Here is a 16,800-nt window from a genome sequence, read left to right as displayed (position 1 = left end):
TGGATCTGAAACCCCAATGAAAAAACCTCCTCCAATATTTTTCCGCACCCCCCCTCTGGGAAATCAGTTTTCTGATGCCCACAAAACACCTACCTGCACGGGCAAGGGGAGCACCCCAAGAACATTGGCCCTACTTGTGCTCCTTGCTGTGCTTGACACATTTTGTTTCCCAGTGTCCCAACATCCCGCAGAATCAGCGAACATGCTTGAATTAAAAGATTGGCCTTTCACAAGTTTGTTGAATGCCCAGCATGCTCCATGCTTATCCCCAACTCCCTCCACTCCCCCGCTGTTCCGGAAGGGCTGAGTTGCACTCCCCGTCATGAACCCCTTGCTGGTCGACAGGCGCACCACCATGCAACTGGCCCACAAATCCATCGCCCTAAACCCCCAATCTAACAATGTATTCCTGGTCTTGGTGCTCCTGAACCTTTCATCATATACCAACGAAGCCCCAAATGTACAATCGTGATACATCGTTAACACTAAATGATTGCAAAACCACAACTTTTGATGAAGCTCTGCTTGTTTTTTTTTTTGTTTTTTTTTAGTTTTTTTTTTTTTTTAGCAATATGGCTGAGAATATTGAAAACCCTGTTGCCCAATTTGGCAGAGATCTTTCCATGAAGAATTTGTTCCCTCTTTTCCCACCCCCTTCACCTCCTTGCTCTCCTCTACCCTCCTAGAATCCAAGAAAGAAAATGTTAATATACTTTTCTTTCCATATTTTTTCATTAGTGTCTTGTGGCACATGCCAAGTGAATATACATGAAGCTGCTGCCTGAACTGGGGCAGAGGCCAGCCCTGCCTGCCCGCTGACACCATGGTCGCTGAACTTGTTGCCGTTAAACCTGAGACCATGGCTCCCTTTTCACTGACCGCCACATTCCCCGCCACTGGTGTATTCGCAATTACCGTTGGGTCACCTGTTCCCACCAGATCCATCACTGTTGTCCGCGCTTTGGCCCCAACTCACCCCGCTGCTCCCATCGGTCCCATGTTCTGCACCCCGGCAGACCGCACCGCCGGTGAAAACTCTGCTCCCTGCGGCTGCCCACTTGTGCTCCCCATGATGCCTCCCATAACCATTTTGCTGCCCATTACCCTCATCACTTGAGATCCTCCCCCCTGTGAAAAGGTAGGCCCAGCCGGTGAAGACCAACCCTGCTGTTGTGGCCCCTCTGCCAACCTCCAAAATTACCCCTGGGTGGCCATCCTCCTCTTCCTCCGCCCTATGGACCGGGAATTGGGGTGCCCCACCCATAACCCATTCCCTGCCAATTATTCATACCCCCAGGGCCTCAATGCCCCATTCCACCATACCCCCAGGGGCCCCCACCCGGGGTTCCCCCAATTATCACAGACCCCCACATTGGGTCCCCCTGTCCTGCTTGCATCAGACGGTGGTATTGTTACTAGTGGTGCTCCCTGGTCCCCAGTTCCTGCTGCCCTGGCACTGTCTGTAACCCCTGAGCAAAGCCCATTCTGTCCTGCAGGTGTGGGTGGCATTACCTCCACTATCTCTACTGGTATGCCAGGGGCAGGAGCTCTTTTGCTACCGCCCCTCCTTCTTTTGGCCGGAGGGAAAGCAGCCCTGGGTGCTAGGTTCTACCTCCTGGGCCATGAGGGTGGAAGTCCCTCAGTGCTGTCCTTCTGCCTCTCTTGTGCCCCTCTCTGTTTGCTCTGCCCCGGTGCTCCCTGTTAAAGAGCTCCGTACCATATTCAAATCTTTTCCTTGTGTTTAGGGCAATAATTGCCGCCAAATTGGCTGGGACCATGCCAAGCCTTGATCTGACCCTCACTTTTTAAGATATCTGTACCGGTTTCTGCCCGCAAAGCCCGTCTCCTGTCTTTTATAACGTTCCCATTAATCAATCACGGACACAGCCTGTCCTTTGCAAAAGCAATGTAACTTCAGCGTTGCCCAGCAACCCTAATTGCAGATATGCTACCCTGCCCTGCTCTCGCAGCATGCCCTTGTCAACAAATGAACTCACTGGCTCTCGGTGTAGCCACAAAAAGGCAAGAAAAGGCTCTGTCAACCGAGACAACCATACAAAACAATCCCCTTTTATCCCGCTGTGCGAAACCTGACGGTATTCTCCCACCTACTTAACCATCGCTTTTGTATCCCGATCCTTGAGGGGGTGGAGGGGAGGGGCAAGTGAGGGAGGATTACCTGAGTGGAGGGTCATGGGCGATTGGGAGGAGAATGGCAAGACATGGTATTCCCCCTTTTCTCATTTTACAACAAAGCCCCCTCTCAGCTTTTATGGGATATTTCCAATCCCATTCCATCTCCCCCTCCCCATTTCCAACATATACTGGGATGAAGATGTGAACAAGAGCAGTGAAGATTGCCCATAGACCTAACCATGAGAAGCAGAGAGAAGCCTACCACATTACTCCACTAGGCTATCCCACTAATAGTCAGGCAAGGTCAGGCAATTTACCATAACCATTCACACCTGACTCCACTTGACCCTCGGTATAAAAGGTGTGGTTCCGTCAGAAAAGATGAGCGAGCTGGGGTTGCAGGTTGAAACGTGGAGGCTGCAGCATGAGAAGCCTGGAGTGTCCGGAGGAGAGCGGGACGCTGACCCTGTGTGGCAGGAGGGTTGCAGCGTGGTGAGGTGTACCGAGGGCAAGTTATAAAGTTAAGAGGGGTGTGAAAGTTAATGAAATGCACCATATGGAAAAGCCTCTAAATGGAACAAAACTCACTCCTCTGGGAAGAACACAGAATATGAAAGAGATAGGATGTAGCACTGTGGGCAATGAAACATTGGTGAAAGGCAATGAATAACTACAATGTTTGTAAAAGGATAGGTCTTGTGTGAGAAAAAGGATCAAAAGTGACCCAACCAGTCTCTAGGGCCGAAATTGGACCAGGATTACAGTTTGCAGTCAATAATACCTTCTCGCTGTTCTAGGGTGGTTCAACAGTATCAAACCAGCTTCTTGGTGCTGTGAATGCAGCATTCACCATGCTCCAGATGGGGAACTAGTGTCGAGTTTGGGTCGAGCAGAAGGTCAAAGTGGCATTTCAAGCATGCCGATAATGAGGGCCACCAATGTTCATTTAGCAGATGACCGATGGTTCAGCGAAGATGCTGGTGATCTGATACGTAGTACTAGTTGAGACAGTTTGATAGTGTTGGAGAGTTGCTGTTCTAGGAAGCCACCAGTGTCCGTTTGATGGGGTCAGTGACTAATCTGCTGGTGGGTACTTTCTTTATTGGCTTGGCAGGTGAGGAACGATGGTCTAGAAGGTGCCCAGAGCGATGCCAGAGGCTAACATGAATTCTAAACTTTCCAGCCATCACCTCTTTTGTTTTGCTACTGGTTTGCAGGGACAGTCTTTCCAAATAGAATACACATGAGCTAGTCTGTGCGGTTGGATACGAATTGTTCGAACTACAATTGTTCGAATTACAATTGACCTTTGCACAATTGTCCGAATTGTGAAGGTCAATTGTTACATATATGCGGGGGGAAACCCCCCCCCCCCCCGGAACCCCCCATTATATTATATATATAATGGCCAATTGTGCAAAGGTCAATTCGGACCCTCGACTTTCGGTCAATTAGGTAATTCGAACAATTGTGTTCGAACAATTTGGGTAATACCAGTCTGTGCATGTGTAGGATTCACTTTAGATGTGGTGTTTAACCCTCCACCATTGTACCACATGGGGTATGGCTTATATTTTCAGATTATCTTGCAGCCAGAGGGGAGTTTATCATAATCGGATGGAATTTGAAATATAGGTGTAAACTTATATCACCCTCTGTACTGCAGTCCCTTGTTTGTCACAGCAGCTGTCAAACAGGGTGCCTGTCACCTCTGCACCTGCTCTGTGCCACTGGAGAGCAGGAACTGCAGGTCAAGTCACTGATCCAGCAGGGCACAGGTGTATGTTATGCTTTTGGCATGGAGTTTATGAAAGGAAGGGTCTTTTTAGCAGTCCACCCGTTCTGAGATGGAATGAAGCACATCATAAAGCCAGGGCTTCTACACCGTTTCCAGATAGCAGTTCATCACAGTGGCACCACAGTAACCGACATGCGGAAGGAATGGAGGTCTACGGAAAGGTGACCTGCGATAAGTTAGCCCTGAAACTCTCTGACCATCATAAAATGATTTCACTTGAAAGCTAAAGGGTGGCTACAAGTTGAGTAGGAGTCTTCCTGTAGGCAATGCATCACTTTTTGTGGACTTGCTGAAAGCCATGGCTTGCAGGTCTCCAATTCGTGCCCAGGGTGAGCCGACTCATGTTTTCATCCTTTCTGAAGAAAATGCAGAATACAAATGGCCAGGTCGTCTATGGTGACATCTTTTAAGTGACAGGAGACAATTTGGTTTGTGTTTACTATACGCGATGGCATTATTATCTTTGTGTTGCGTACTATACAAAAGAGTACTGTTTTGCAAAGTGAAATCCAAAAAAGCGGTGTACCAAATGTAGCTGGTTGGCCACGCATTAATCCATAGCCCCTACCCTGCTTGGCCTTAAACCAAGCTTATTTCTTCCCTTAAAGAAACTAGCTTCATTGCTTTTCAGACCTTCCGCAAGGGATTTATGAGGGGTAAGAAAATCCATTTGCTGCAAAATGTAGATAACATTTTAAAAAATCGTATTGTCTACAGAACGCCTTGGAAGGCAGACAAGATGACGAATGCCGCCTCACAGGAGAGGCATCGTATGGTAGCCCATCCAATGACATCAAAGTTTCTAAGCCACAAAAAGCCATACTGTGGACATTAGGGAACAGCTTTACTGGGCAGTTGGAGGTTGCATGGGGGATATGTATTTTATTGTTTTCTTTCCATACAGGTGTTTAAATTGCTTTCCAGCTTGTTCAGAGTGAACGACTGAATAGTGGAAGGGGTTGTGGGGGGGTACTGTAAGCACAGTCCTATCCTGTGCTTCCCAGTGTTGATGATAGGTCTTTTCTGTAGCTGAAGACTGTAGACAACCTGCAAAAGGCATATTTTCAAGCTTCAGGCGATTATCATCTGTGGGTTAAAATAAAGCTACAGGACATCTGATCAAGGGCCTTTGGGAATTGAAACTGCGAAAGAGGTAAGGCACACGGAGAGTTAGAGCTCACGAGAAGCTTGATGGAAAAAGCAAGAGTTAATGTGTGCAGACTTGAAATCCCCTGCTGCAAAAAGCAAAGGACCAGAAAAGAAGCCTTCCCTGCGTACGCCCCAAGACTATGTAACCTCCTCCTCGTCCGCATCAGACTCGCCCCCACGCTCTTACCATTCAGAAAATAACTCAAGACCCACCTCTTCGAGGAATCTCTCTCCCTCAACACTGAGTCCATCACATCCCCCATCGCACCACCAGACTCGCTAGATGCCGCCAACCCCTCTCCTCCCAGCCACCCAGAACAGCTGTATCCTTCCTATGTGCCCCTCTGTATCCCATTCCTGCTGTATATCTGTTCTGTTGTTACCTCTGAAAAGCACTCCGTTATGCATATGTACTGTTGTATACCTCTGTAAAGCGCTCTGTTGCTTCTCAAGCCAGGTCCGTAATGAATAAATACCATGATGATGATGATGATGATGATGATGATAATAATGTGGTGGCAGCCCTGCTCTCGGAAAGAGTGCAAACGAGAAACGACTTTCACTATTCTGTTGGCAGAGTATAATTCTGCCATGCCCCCTGCTCCTGCTGATCATCTACGCCATTACTTTCTAGTCCCGGCCCCCGCCCTTATGTCCCTACTGCCCCTACCTTATGTCACGCGCCTGCCTATGTGTCCCTGAGCATGTCTATTTGTCTGACCTCGCTAGCCTTTCTATGCCTGCCGTGACATTTTCTGCCTGAAATGCCTTTCTCTCTGCCATGCATTTCGTGCCTTAATGCCGTTATTGCTTCCTAGGCCTTTCACACCTTTTATGCCTCCTGCACCTTTGCTTCCTTACACTACTTTGCTGCGTTACACACCTTCCATCCTTTTGATTCCTTTTTATGCCTTCCATACCTTTTCTCCTTAATACGGCTTTCATGCCCCGGCGGGAGGGCGGACATGGCCGGTAACTGCCTGCCAGCCCGAGCCATGGTAGGCCTTACACACTTGTATGCCTTTTATCGTTGATGCCTTTCCTCTCATCCCCTTGCATTATTTGTCCTCTATGGCCTGTTGTGAGTTGGACTAACTTCCCAATCCTTTCATATGAGGGGCCGAGCCATAGGGGACTGCATTGTTCTGGAAGATGCCCAATGGGACTCCCAGAGGGTGGATAGGGTGGGATTCAATAACCGATTCAAAGACTGGGTGTTTCAATAACCCCACGAGTGCGCCAAAAAAGAATGAGCAGGGACTACAAGTGCAAGCATACCATGGGATTGTTAGTCAAACCGCAGAGAATATTCGAATTGCAAATGTTCCCTCAACTCTCACTGAAGAGAGGAATTAAAAACCCAGTGTGCAAAGAACTCAACCACAGGGTTGAATCCAACTGCAAATCTTTAGCAAAGTCGTGAAGGAAAAGTAAACCGTGAGCTTCCTCTGAGCACCGAATACTGAAGGAAGTCAATCCGAGAATGCACAAGGACCAGCGCTGTACCTTCAGGTCAGAAGTGAAGACCATTTTACAAAGATTAGGTGGGACTGCATGCCATGCTTACTGGGAGAATGCCGAATGCCACAGAACACTGCAGAGCCGCAAAACTGCTGATCAGCAGTTCCAAGGTGGCACTGCTGTCCCAGCACATACTTAAAGCAATGAAGCTGAAGAGTTAAGTCATGTGCATAGCAATGTTTAAGAATTGGTAAGGCAGGCACTCTGTTGCCAGTCAATGCAGGAAAACTGGCAACAGAGCGCCTGCCTTGTCACCAATTTTTAAACATTGTTCCAGGAGTCCCGGGCTCAAAAGGCAGCAGCAGCAGGGCCATCATGCCTTACAATGGAGAGCCACAACCATGGCTTTCCCCCTCTCCCCATCAAGGGGAAGATTTGTGCTATGGAGGGAGTTGTTTCCAGCCACCTGCAAGAAAAATTAAGTGCGAAAAATACAAGTACCAGAATCCTTAGTCAATTAAATTGCCACACCTGAAAAGGAAATGAAGACATGCCTAAAGCAAAGAAACAGCCTCCCTGAAGATTGATGGAGTCATGAAAACATGCTTTTGGAGGAGAAGCTAATGCAGGAAAACTTGACTGGAAACAGAGCGCCTGGCTTGTCACCAATTTTTAAACATGTGCATAGCAATGAAATCCAGGCCAAAACCAGAAGAGGAATAATAATGAGGTAACCATTCAAGTGAAACCTCGTGGGAAACAAAGCCAATCAAAGAATTCAAAACAATCTGCATTGTGGAAAGACCAATGCTGGGCTGGCTTACAAAGACCGCTAACTGCCCAGGACTATAAAAGAGGATGTAGACCGCCAAAGAGGGGCTAAGACTATGGCGGAAACAAACATGCTCCTTGAACGGATTCCTGGATACACAGAGACATTTTTCAAGGAAAAGGTAATTCAGCAGCTGCGTTGTTAGTATCCCCTGAGGCCAGGGAAAGTATATTGTATGTTTGTTTCTAGATAAGGATGACATTTGATGGTTCGGTTTATGAACACTTTTGATGGCCACATTTGGAGAACAAATTGTAACTTAGGATAAGCATTTAGTCTAATTGGTTTGAACTTTTTATGCTGTACATCAGCTGTGAGCATTTGTTGCTAGGCTATGCCATCCATGGAGGCACAGAGGCTTGTAAGGTTAGCTTTAAGACTTGTATGCTGAAAGGACTCACTATCCTGTGTTACTGGAAGCACTTGAAGAACCCTACTTTATTCTGCCACCCCGGACACTAAAGGGATGCTTTATTGTTTCTAGAACATTTTCCGAATTTCTATAGGTGCTTACTAAGGTAAATAAAATACTGAAACCTCACAAGCCAGCCAACATTTTGTTCATGGACAATCTCATTGCACTCTGCAGACAGAAGAAAGCTCTGGAACACATATGTTTGAAGCATGCCACCCCCTCCAACTGCAAAATATTTGCTAATGCAACCAAAGGTTATAAAAATGCCTTGATCACTTCTAAAGCTAATTCCTACAACCTCCAGAATAACTACCGCCAGCTCCAACTCTAAAGAACTTTTCTGAATTCTCAAAGAGCTAGAGAACCCAGCCCCCTCCACGTCCCATCACTGCCCCTCTTGGTGTCCCCCAAGGCTCTTGCCTTTCACCTACCCTCTACGATATGTACACAAAGCCCCTATTTGACCTTCTAGATGCCCTCGGCATCAGCTACACAAACTTTGCTGACAACACACAGATCCTCATTCCCATCAAAGGATGCTACATTGTTGATAACGATGCTATCAATAAGACCTACAGCATCATCCAGAACTGGATGACCAACCACAACCTTTGTCTTAATGACAACAAAACTGAGATGCTCCTTTTGGGAGCTCCTCACCGGCTCAAAAATCTCGTCCTGGCATTCTCCTCATTCTCCATTGACGGCACTGTCATACCAATTTCGAAACACGTCAAGACCCTTGGAACTGGAATGGACTATAATTGAGAAAGTGAATTGTCCTAGTGGAGGGGGGCGACATGGCTAATTTGTTACCGAAAAGGGAGCAAAAATGGGTCTTCCGCCTCAAGACAGACCAAACTGGCTTGAATGAAAATATTCCTTGGCAGTCACTAGCTGTAATCACCTAATATGCCGACTCATGCTCCTGGTATGGCTAACAACTCATACTGATGCTGCAATGATATGCACTCATGTAAGATTCTCCAGAGACCAATTATATCCGGCAATACACCACTTCAGAGCAAACCACTATCTCCAAATACCATCATTAAACTTGATTTCCTCCGTACATAGGAGAGTCAACCTTAAAAAGGAACGTGTCCACATTTTTATGACCACAATAGGAAATCTTGTTATGGTAGGGTGACACTTGTTGTGATAAACTATAGACTGCAGGGCTCGCATGTATGCCAGCAAATCACTCCGATCCAAGCACTCTTATATCGGGCTCTTCGCTTCTCCTAATGAGAAAGCTAAGCAGTGTAAAAAAGAAGGCGGGTCCTCTTGAGTTTGTCCAGGACGTTGTGATACGAACTGATCAGGCTTCGCCTGACTTCCGCGTCACATATTACATTCCAAATGTGACGTTATGTACATCACGCAACAAGCGACAGGCACATCATCTCCGTGCCGCGACTCACAGTGAGCTGTCGGATGGGACGTCGGGAACTATATACCAAATCAAGTAAGTTCGCTACCGTTTGTGTCTACACCATTTGACAGCGGGTGTGCCAGGCAATAGACGTTCAGGGATGCAGACTGGGCACACCGCTCTGGCGCACCGTGTTATATTGGCACGCTCAATACGGCCAGAGAGACTCATGAATACGTTTGTTGGATTGACTCATAAAACCTTAGCTTTGATTGTTGAAAAACATGGATGAACAACTTTATACATGGCATTCTCTTTCCAATTAGGTAGAGAGCACCCACTGATGATCGGAATCACATCAAACATATTTGAAAAACCACGTCTGTACCCCAATAGGAATAGGGTCTGTTCCACAAGGTCAGTGATTCACTGTCTTTTTCTATGTCCTTTACGGCTCCAAATTGCCTTTACCTATTAGGTACTTAGAAAAACGAGAAGCCATGAGGCTAACGGGCAGCATCTTTAATGAGAAAATATTCTAAGAGAGTGGGCACATGATGTCCTAGCTTGATGCAATTGTTGGTAAAACGTGTTATTCATATCACACCTTGTTGATGAGATGAATAGCAATGAACTATGTGCTTATTCATAGACATGTATTTGGCAGTTATTAGCCTACAGGTGACTGTGGTGTATTATTTTTGCCCACAGGCTCGCCTCTTGACTGATCCAGTCCCATGGCACGATTAAGAAGGTGGTAAAGTATAACCCCACCCTCTTGAAGGTTCCGGTACTTGGCAGGTACTATTTGGACTTACCAAGCTCAGGGAACCCGAAGACTGTCCTAATGAAAGTGGCTCTACTATGACTCATGCCACTGAAACCAGTAGACGGTGATTGATACACCTAAGAGCCATTAATTTGACCTATTGTATGTGTACAATCTTTTTACCCAACCCCACTTTTCGCTAATCATTAGCATTTTGAGACGAAGAGTGGAGTGTGTATTGTCTTCATGTTGTTCTGTTGTACAAACATGGCTTGTTTGTGTTTTTTAAAACCTCAGTGCACCAGGGTCAACAGGCAATCTCTAGGTCATTAAAAATGTATGAATATCCTAGTTGATGTCGATATCTAAAACCATTGAAGCATTGACTTCCCCTTTTATTCATTGGCTCCTTGTCTCTTCCAGTGCGCGCACAAAGTGGAAGAGAGTGGTTTTTGGGCAAAAAAATAAGGCTGACTCCATTACCACAGATAGATTTTTCTCCTTTCAGGCATGAACAGAGGTGGTCATGGAAAGGGGTGCAGGTTTACACCTGGGCATACTAAGAAGGTGAAGCAGACCTGGAATACTGGGGAGAAAGACTGGATCAGGGCTATAGAAGAGCCACAAAGCTGTAATTGGCAGCCTGGGGTATTTTCCCCAATTAAGCCCCCTCCTATGTGAAAAGCACACCTCTGGTTGCCCGATTTATCCTACTTGCTCATGCTTCCTAAAGGCCTAACTGACATGTTATGCCCACCACGCCTCCAATTTCTGACATGCCTTCATCCATTCCCTTCCATGCATATTTGCTTCAAATATCTTTCATGCCTTGCATTCCAGTGTATTCCTTTTATCCTCCAAGCACCTTTCAACTATGCCTTGTGGTGAGTTAGAAGAACGCCCCATCCTTTCCTATGGGGGCAGTAAACCACTGAGGCCTGGGCTGGGCAGAACGCTACCTGTGGTGCGTTCCAGCAGGTGCAGAGAATGTCATTATTAGGGCTCCCTTCACCGCAAAGAAAGTGTATTGAAGAACAGCCAGCTGATAAGTTGCTATTTAACCGCAGTCATCAGGACTCCCAGTTGCAGAATGCATCAGGATGGCTAGGGAGACGTCAGAACCACGAGTCCCGAGATGCATCAGGAAAGCAGACCTGGGACTCCAAATCCCCTCCTGCCTTCAACATAGTGGGCATGGGCCAGAGAGAAACATTCAGAAACAACCTGCCAGGAAATCCTGGAAAAACCTTGATGCAAAGCTTGCATACATATTTGTGTCAGAGTGGCGAGAATCTAACATCTGTAGGGTATCTAGAGCAGCCTTTATTACACATTTCTAACAAACCTTTTGGGTGGCCTATAAACCATGCCCTGTCAGACCGTCAGTCTTTGCAAGCTAAAGTACGAAGGGGAGAAAAGTTCCAAAAGTCACCCAGAACGGAGCAAAAATTAACCCCCCAGGTGAGACGAGAAATGCTGGAGGTTACTTTAAAGTGATCACAGAATGCTACAAATCATATTTAATCCCAGGAAGCGATCCTGGCGGTACTTCTAGGGGAAGCTGAGGATGGGCAATCATTTGTTTGAACACTGTATTTTCAGCTTTTAAGTTCTGGACTTCGGCAGTCAGGTTTTGTATACCAGCAGCAACTGCTGGATCTGCTGGTCCACTGTAAAGTATGAGCGTTGTTTTCTGTTATGACAACAAAGCTTTTATCTTTACTAGAGTACAATGAACACTTACCTGGGTCTCGTAGCCTCTGCCAAAGGTGAAGGTGGCCACTGATATCTGGTAAGCCAAAAACACGGAGCTCGGCGTGGAATCTGGGAACACCTCCTGGGGGAGAAAACCCAATTGGAGAACTTGGTGCAGCACTGCAAGGATGTTGATGTTGCTGCAGCACGATGATCTGTAGATCCTCTTGAGAAGATGAATGTCAGGAGCGTAGAGTAGGCATGGTATGACACTGACACGATACAATTTGTGAAACCTGTATTGAAAATGTTGGGGCTGGAGAAACTCCTACTTTGCCCTATAACTAAAATGGGTGTAGTCTTAACCATCAAACGATAAACAAAACAGTCCTAGTGGAGTCCGTCAAATCAAAATGGCCTATGCTAACAAAACCTAATTCCTGCCCTTTCTCTTGTACAAAAAGTGTAAAAAGGAGAAATCTATGCGAAGTAAAAATTGGTGTTAAAAGCAGAATAAAGGTAGTTGAGCCAGCTCTCCTCCTCACGTTAATCCTCGCGGAGTAAGGCTGTCCTTGTAGGGAGGGTGACACACTCTGGCTCGGTTTCTAACACTCTAGGCAGTTCCAACCCGTGGATTGAGGCCCACCTGGCCTTGCAGCTTAAAGTCTCTATCTGACTTTCAAAATTGTATTCCAACGTATAGTTCACAAAGGTCCCCCTTTGTCGGGCTCGGACCTCTCACGTCACAGTTCAACACAAACTAGCAAGAGGGCTCCCTTCCCCACGCTTATTGTACTTTGGGTCTCCTTCAAGCGGGCTCTGACCTCTTTCGGATGTCGAAGACATTCAAATGTGCGTGGCTCTCTTTACAGTCCACCGTAGGACCACTTGTTTACGCTCCCTTAATTCACGTTTGCTGTTTGTTTTATTTATAGCTTCTAATAATGTACCTTTCACAGAGACTTTAGAATGGGCTACTTCCTTTCGCCGGACCACTCTGTTACTTAGTATCGCTGATCTCACAGCTGCCTTTTACTTCAAAGTTCATTCACAGGTCTGCCTTTCTTCTTGTCTCATCCACACACGTGCAGCTTTCACTTGTGATAAAAATGTTGTTACTTTATACGCTTTAACACACACAGGTCTCTCAGGTCGCTTGCCAACTCACTGGCTGTGTGTGCTTCTTTTTTGTTTTGCTATTTTCAATTCATGAGTCGAGGTTAGTACCACATGCTTGTCCTCGCCTCCCCAACTCTGCCGTTCACCCGGGAGGGTCACTGGCATCCTTGAGACACAATGCAGTCTTCACTTGTGGGATCTGGCCTTCTCCACGTATCTTTTGCGGTCTGTCGGAGGCAACGACCTCCAGTAGGGAAGCCTTGGGGTTTTCGGCCCACTGCCCTCGTCCCTTGGGCCATTGTTTACTCCCGTAGGTGTGACTTTGTCCTGGAGGGTCTGCTCGTACTCGTGTTCCGCCTTGCTCAGAGTGTGTCTTTAGGTATTGCCTTATATTAGTGTGAAGAAAGTTAACTGGTACCCGGTGTATGCACTTAGTGTAAAGTGCCTGACTTTGCTTTTGTGTAAAAAGGGGGGCGGAAGTTGGGACTTTGGAAAATCCTCCAAAATAGGATGGGGTAGATGAACAAAAAAGGAGGGAATACCGCGTCTCACCATCGGCTGCCTCACCCCCACTCCCTGAAAACCCCTCACCCAGGTGATCCTCCTGCACTGATCCACCGCCAGGAACTGGATCTAAAAGCGATGGCCGTGTCCTGGCCACCTGATTGACAAGACCCTGAGGACTAGCGGGTGAGACACCCTTTGGTATCTCACAGGAGAATGGGCAGAGTGCCTGTAGAGATTCTACAAATCCAGAAAGAAATGATCAAAACCAGGAGTATGGTGAAGCTATAGTCAGAGAGCATGCATCCGGGTATTCAGTAGCTGGTGCATGGACAATAAGAAACATTCAATGCCAGTGGGCGTGTGAGTGCGAAGAGGAAAACGAGCAGCACTGCACTACAGACCGTGTTAGCCTCAATTGCCTGACTCCTGCCCTGGCTACAAGGCTTAATTGCCTGACTGCTACATCTGCATGCCTCTTCTTGGTCTGTCCCTCTAGGATTCTGGGACTTATAGTTTCTTCCATTGAAATTAGGTTTTTCAACTTCTACATTATTTATAAGGGAAGATTTAATTCCCTTAATATTTTCAGCAGAGGGGCTGTGCAATTTTGCTTTTACATAGGAAGAACACAGAATTGCCATAATCCTTTACCTTGCACCATTGGGATTGAGGAGGGTATTTAGTTTGGGATACCAATAAGGGTTTTGCTTTTGGTATAGTGTGTTCTGAATGTATAACATTAGAGTTCACAACCTTAGATTTAATATGAGGTTGAGAGATATTAAAATGGCAATAGGTCATGACCTCTTTTGGTACAGTGGTAAGAGTCTCTCGGTCAGAGGAAAAATACTGTCTCATCCCACAGTATCTCCTCACCACCCTGGGCCCTGTCTCCTCCCAGGTGATCCTCCTGCAGTACACCACCCCGAGGGCTGGGATCAGCAAGCGTCTGCCTTCCCCTGGCCATCTGAGAGGAGAGGCAGGGTTTCAGGGAGGGATCCGTAGGATTCTTCACACTCCCGAGCACTATAGTCATGCACAGCTATCTTCCCCAAAAACAAACCTGTGGAGCTCCTAGAGCCCCCCTCAGGCATGGCTGCACCTGTCCATAGCCAGCAGAGAATGCTGACCATGCTCTCCGTCATATGTCAACGAGCCACAGGGAACACCGACTCTGCTCTCGTCAGCATGACTTTGCTCTCGCCGGCACATCAGTGCCCTCCTCCTCCTGCTCTGCTGCTCAGACGAAACCTCACTGGGCCTGCGCAGGCTCTGATCTGCCCCCTACATAGTCTATAACTCATTGCCAATTGAAAAGATTAGGCTGACCGTGGCACACAGGTAAGTGTTTTTAATATCAAGATTGCGGGGTGAGGTGTAATTCCAACAGCCATACCCCTAACTGAAAAGGAATCCCCAGCACAAGCGTAAACATTGGTACAATGTACAAGAATAGAAGACCGTTTAAGAATGCAGAACACAACACAATACCTCACCTTTTCTAGAAATCTCCTCTACACCATCCTTCCCCTTCTGGTATCTTGGTCCTCCACCTCCAACTCCTCTATCCTCACTCGAGCAACCCACAACTTCCTATTTCCTGTTTATTTTCTAATCCTACCTCCCGTTGTTCATTGGGGTAACTGGTTACCCGGACCAATCGGTCCCCATCTTCCCCACCCGGGGGAGGTCAAAGACCGGTAAATGAATCAAAAGGGGCTAGGCCCGTCCATATTCCTCTCGCTGGTCCGCCAGCTTTCGTCAATGGTGGTCAGCACTGAGCAATGGCCACGTTTTTGTCAGGGTTCGAGAGTGCCGCATGTGGTCTCTCCATGGTTAGTCTGCAGGTGAGCGAGTCTGCACAGGCGTGCAGCCTGCTGCCGCTTGTCACAATTGTCTGTGCTGCATCGCATAGCCGTTCACTTTCTCACTTTTCCCAGAGGAAAAGCGCGGACGAGAGCCATCTCGCTGGAGACTCCGCTGGGATGGTTTGTCAATGGTGATCTGCCAGGAATTTGGTACATGAGGTTTGTTGCACGTAAGAAAGAGACTGGCCAGCATCTTCATAAAGCGGTATGGGGTGATCAAGGATGGTACTGAGACGGGGACTGATGCCTTTCCAACTGCCACCTTCCCCCTCTGCAATGGCCCTGCTTTCCATCCTTGTAGGCCTACCAACACAGGCCGAGACTGGTCCATGTCCACTCTTGACAGGGACAGACTATTGACCCTGTCACAGTACACATGTGACTTGGCCCGAGGCATTGGAATATGAACCTTTGTAGTGCCCCCCCCAAAATATTGCCTGCGTATGGCCAAGGCACAGCCTGTATGATCGAATGCAGGGGGTTGCTACTGATGCTGTTCTTTTGCCTTCACGATTGTCGGAAAATATAGAATCGCGACAAAATGCATCTTTGCTGATTAATGAGCCCCTGTTCAAATGCTTTACCCGAAAGAAGTGTGATCAAATGGGGTGCCTTCAGAAAACATTGAAAGGAACCCTGCGTAGACCATTATCCATTGCATGGCGCGAGGACAGAAAGGAGAGGCGAGGCGGTCCTGGGGCGCCCTAGGGGCGAGTGTTGCAGGGCAAGGGCTGACAAATGAACCATATGTGCAGGGTGTGGCGGGGCGAGGGAAATGGGGGGCAAGAGGATGTAGGAAACGCGAGGCAGCCCGGTGCTGGGTAGGGGTGGGTGTGGCCGCTGGCAGAACAACACTGGTAAAACTTGCCTCCAATTCAGTTTCTCCGGTGGGAGTTTTTTAGGCAAATAGAACTTTCCTGAAATTCGACTTTTTTCTCCCTGCGTAATATTGCCATTTTATTTCGACATATAAGTTAGGAAGGCACCCGAAATTTTGATTTTTTACACAATGTTTTTTTTGTAGCCTGAAACGTTTCAGGGGAGCCACTCATTTGGGGAAGTGGGTACATTTTACCCTGAACTCGCCAGTTTGTCTGCAGTGGGAGTTTGGGACATTTCCCCCACGCTAATTGCCGGTAGTCATGGGGGGCGGGGGGGTCAGGAAAACATGGAGTACAGGTGGGACTGGCAGGTCCACCTCCCATTATAAGAAATGTAGGGTAGAGCAGGGAAGGTTTTTTTTCTGGAAAATACATTTTCGGAGGTGAGTGGGGGTGTGTGTGTGGGTGTGTAGGTGTAGGGTTGGTTGTAGGGGGACCCAAATCGGGGCAGAATCTGGAATGATTCAGAACCCAGAATCATGAATGAGAAGCTCGAAAGCTACCCGTAGAGACCCCATTCCACCCAAGCCCCTGGTCTGTACCCCGGGCAATAGCTGTAAGAGAGGGCTCCGCGGGCAAACCAAGAGTTCACAAGTAACTGCTCTTGGGGCAGCCCCCAAAGAAATAAGAGGTCTGTCCAGGTGCTATGAGCCCTGGCACAGCCTGGCTTAAGCAGTTTGCGCCACTCAGAGGCGTTGCTAGGGGTAGCTGAGGGGGCTATAGCCCTTTGCCTTTTAGTTGTAGCCCCGGATAGAAGCTCAGGGACTACAAGCAAAAGTCTATAACTAGCCCGAA

At 47.4% G+C, this 16,800-nt stretch overlaps 1 protein-coding gene across 2 annotated transcripts in view; it reads left to right on the top strand.

Annotated features, from left to right (window-relative positions):
• PLEKHH1 (pleckstrin homology, MyTH4 and FERM domain containing H1) overlaps positions 1–16,800 on the top strand; it is a 493,065-nt gene that overhangs the window by 195,850 nt on the left and 280,415 nt on the right. The window lies entirely within an intron of this gene.

Source organism: Ambystoma mexicanum, chromosome 14 (genome assembly GCF_040938575.1).
Source record: "Ambystoma mexicanum isolate Mex_15411 chromosome 14, UKY_AmexF1_1, whole genome shotgun sequence".
NCBI classification, from domain to species: Eukaryota; Metazoa; Chordata; class Amphibia; order Caudata; family Ambystomatidae; genus Ambystoma; species Ambystoma mexicanum.
The sequence above is the reverse complement of the archived record's forward strand: the minus strand, read 5'-3'. Positions and strand labels throughout refer to the sequence as shown.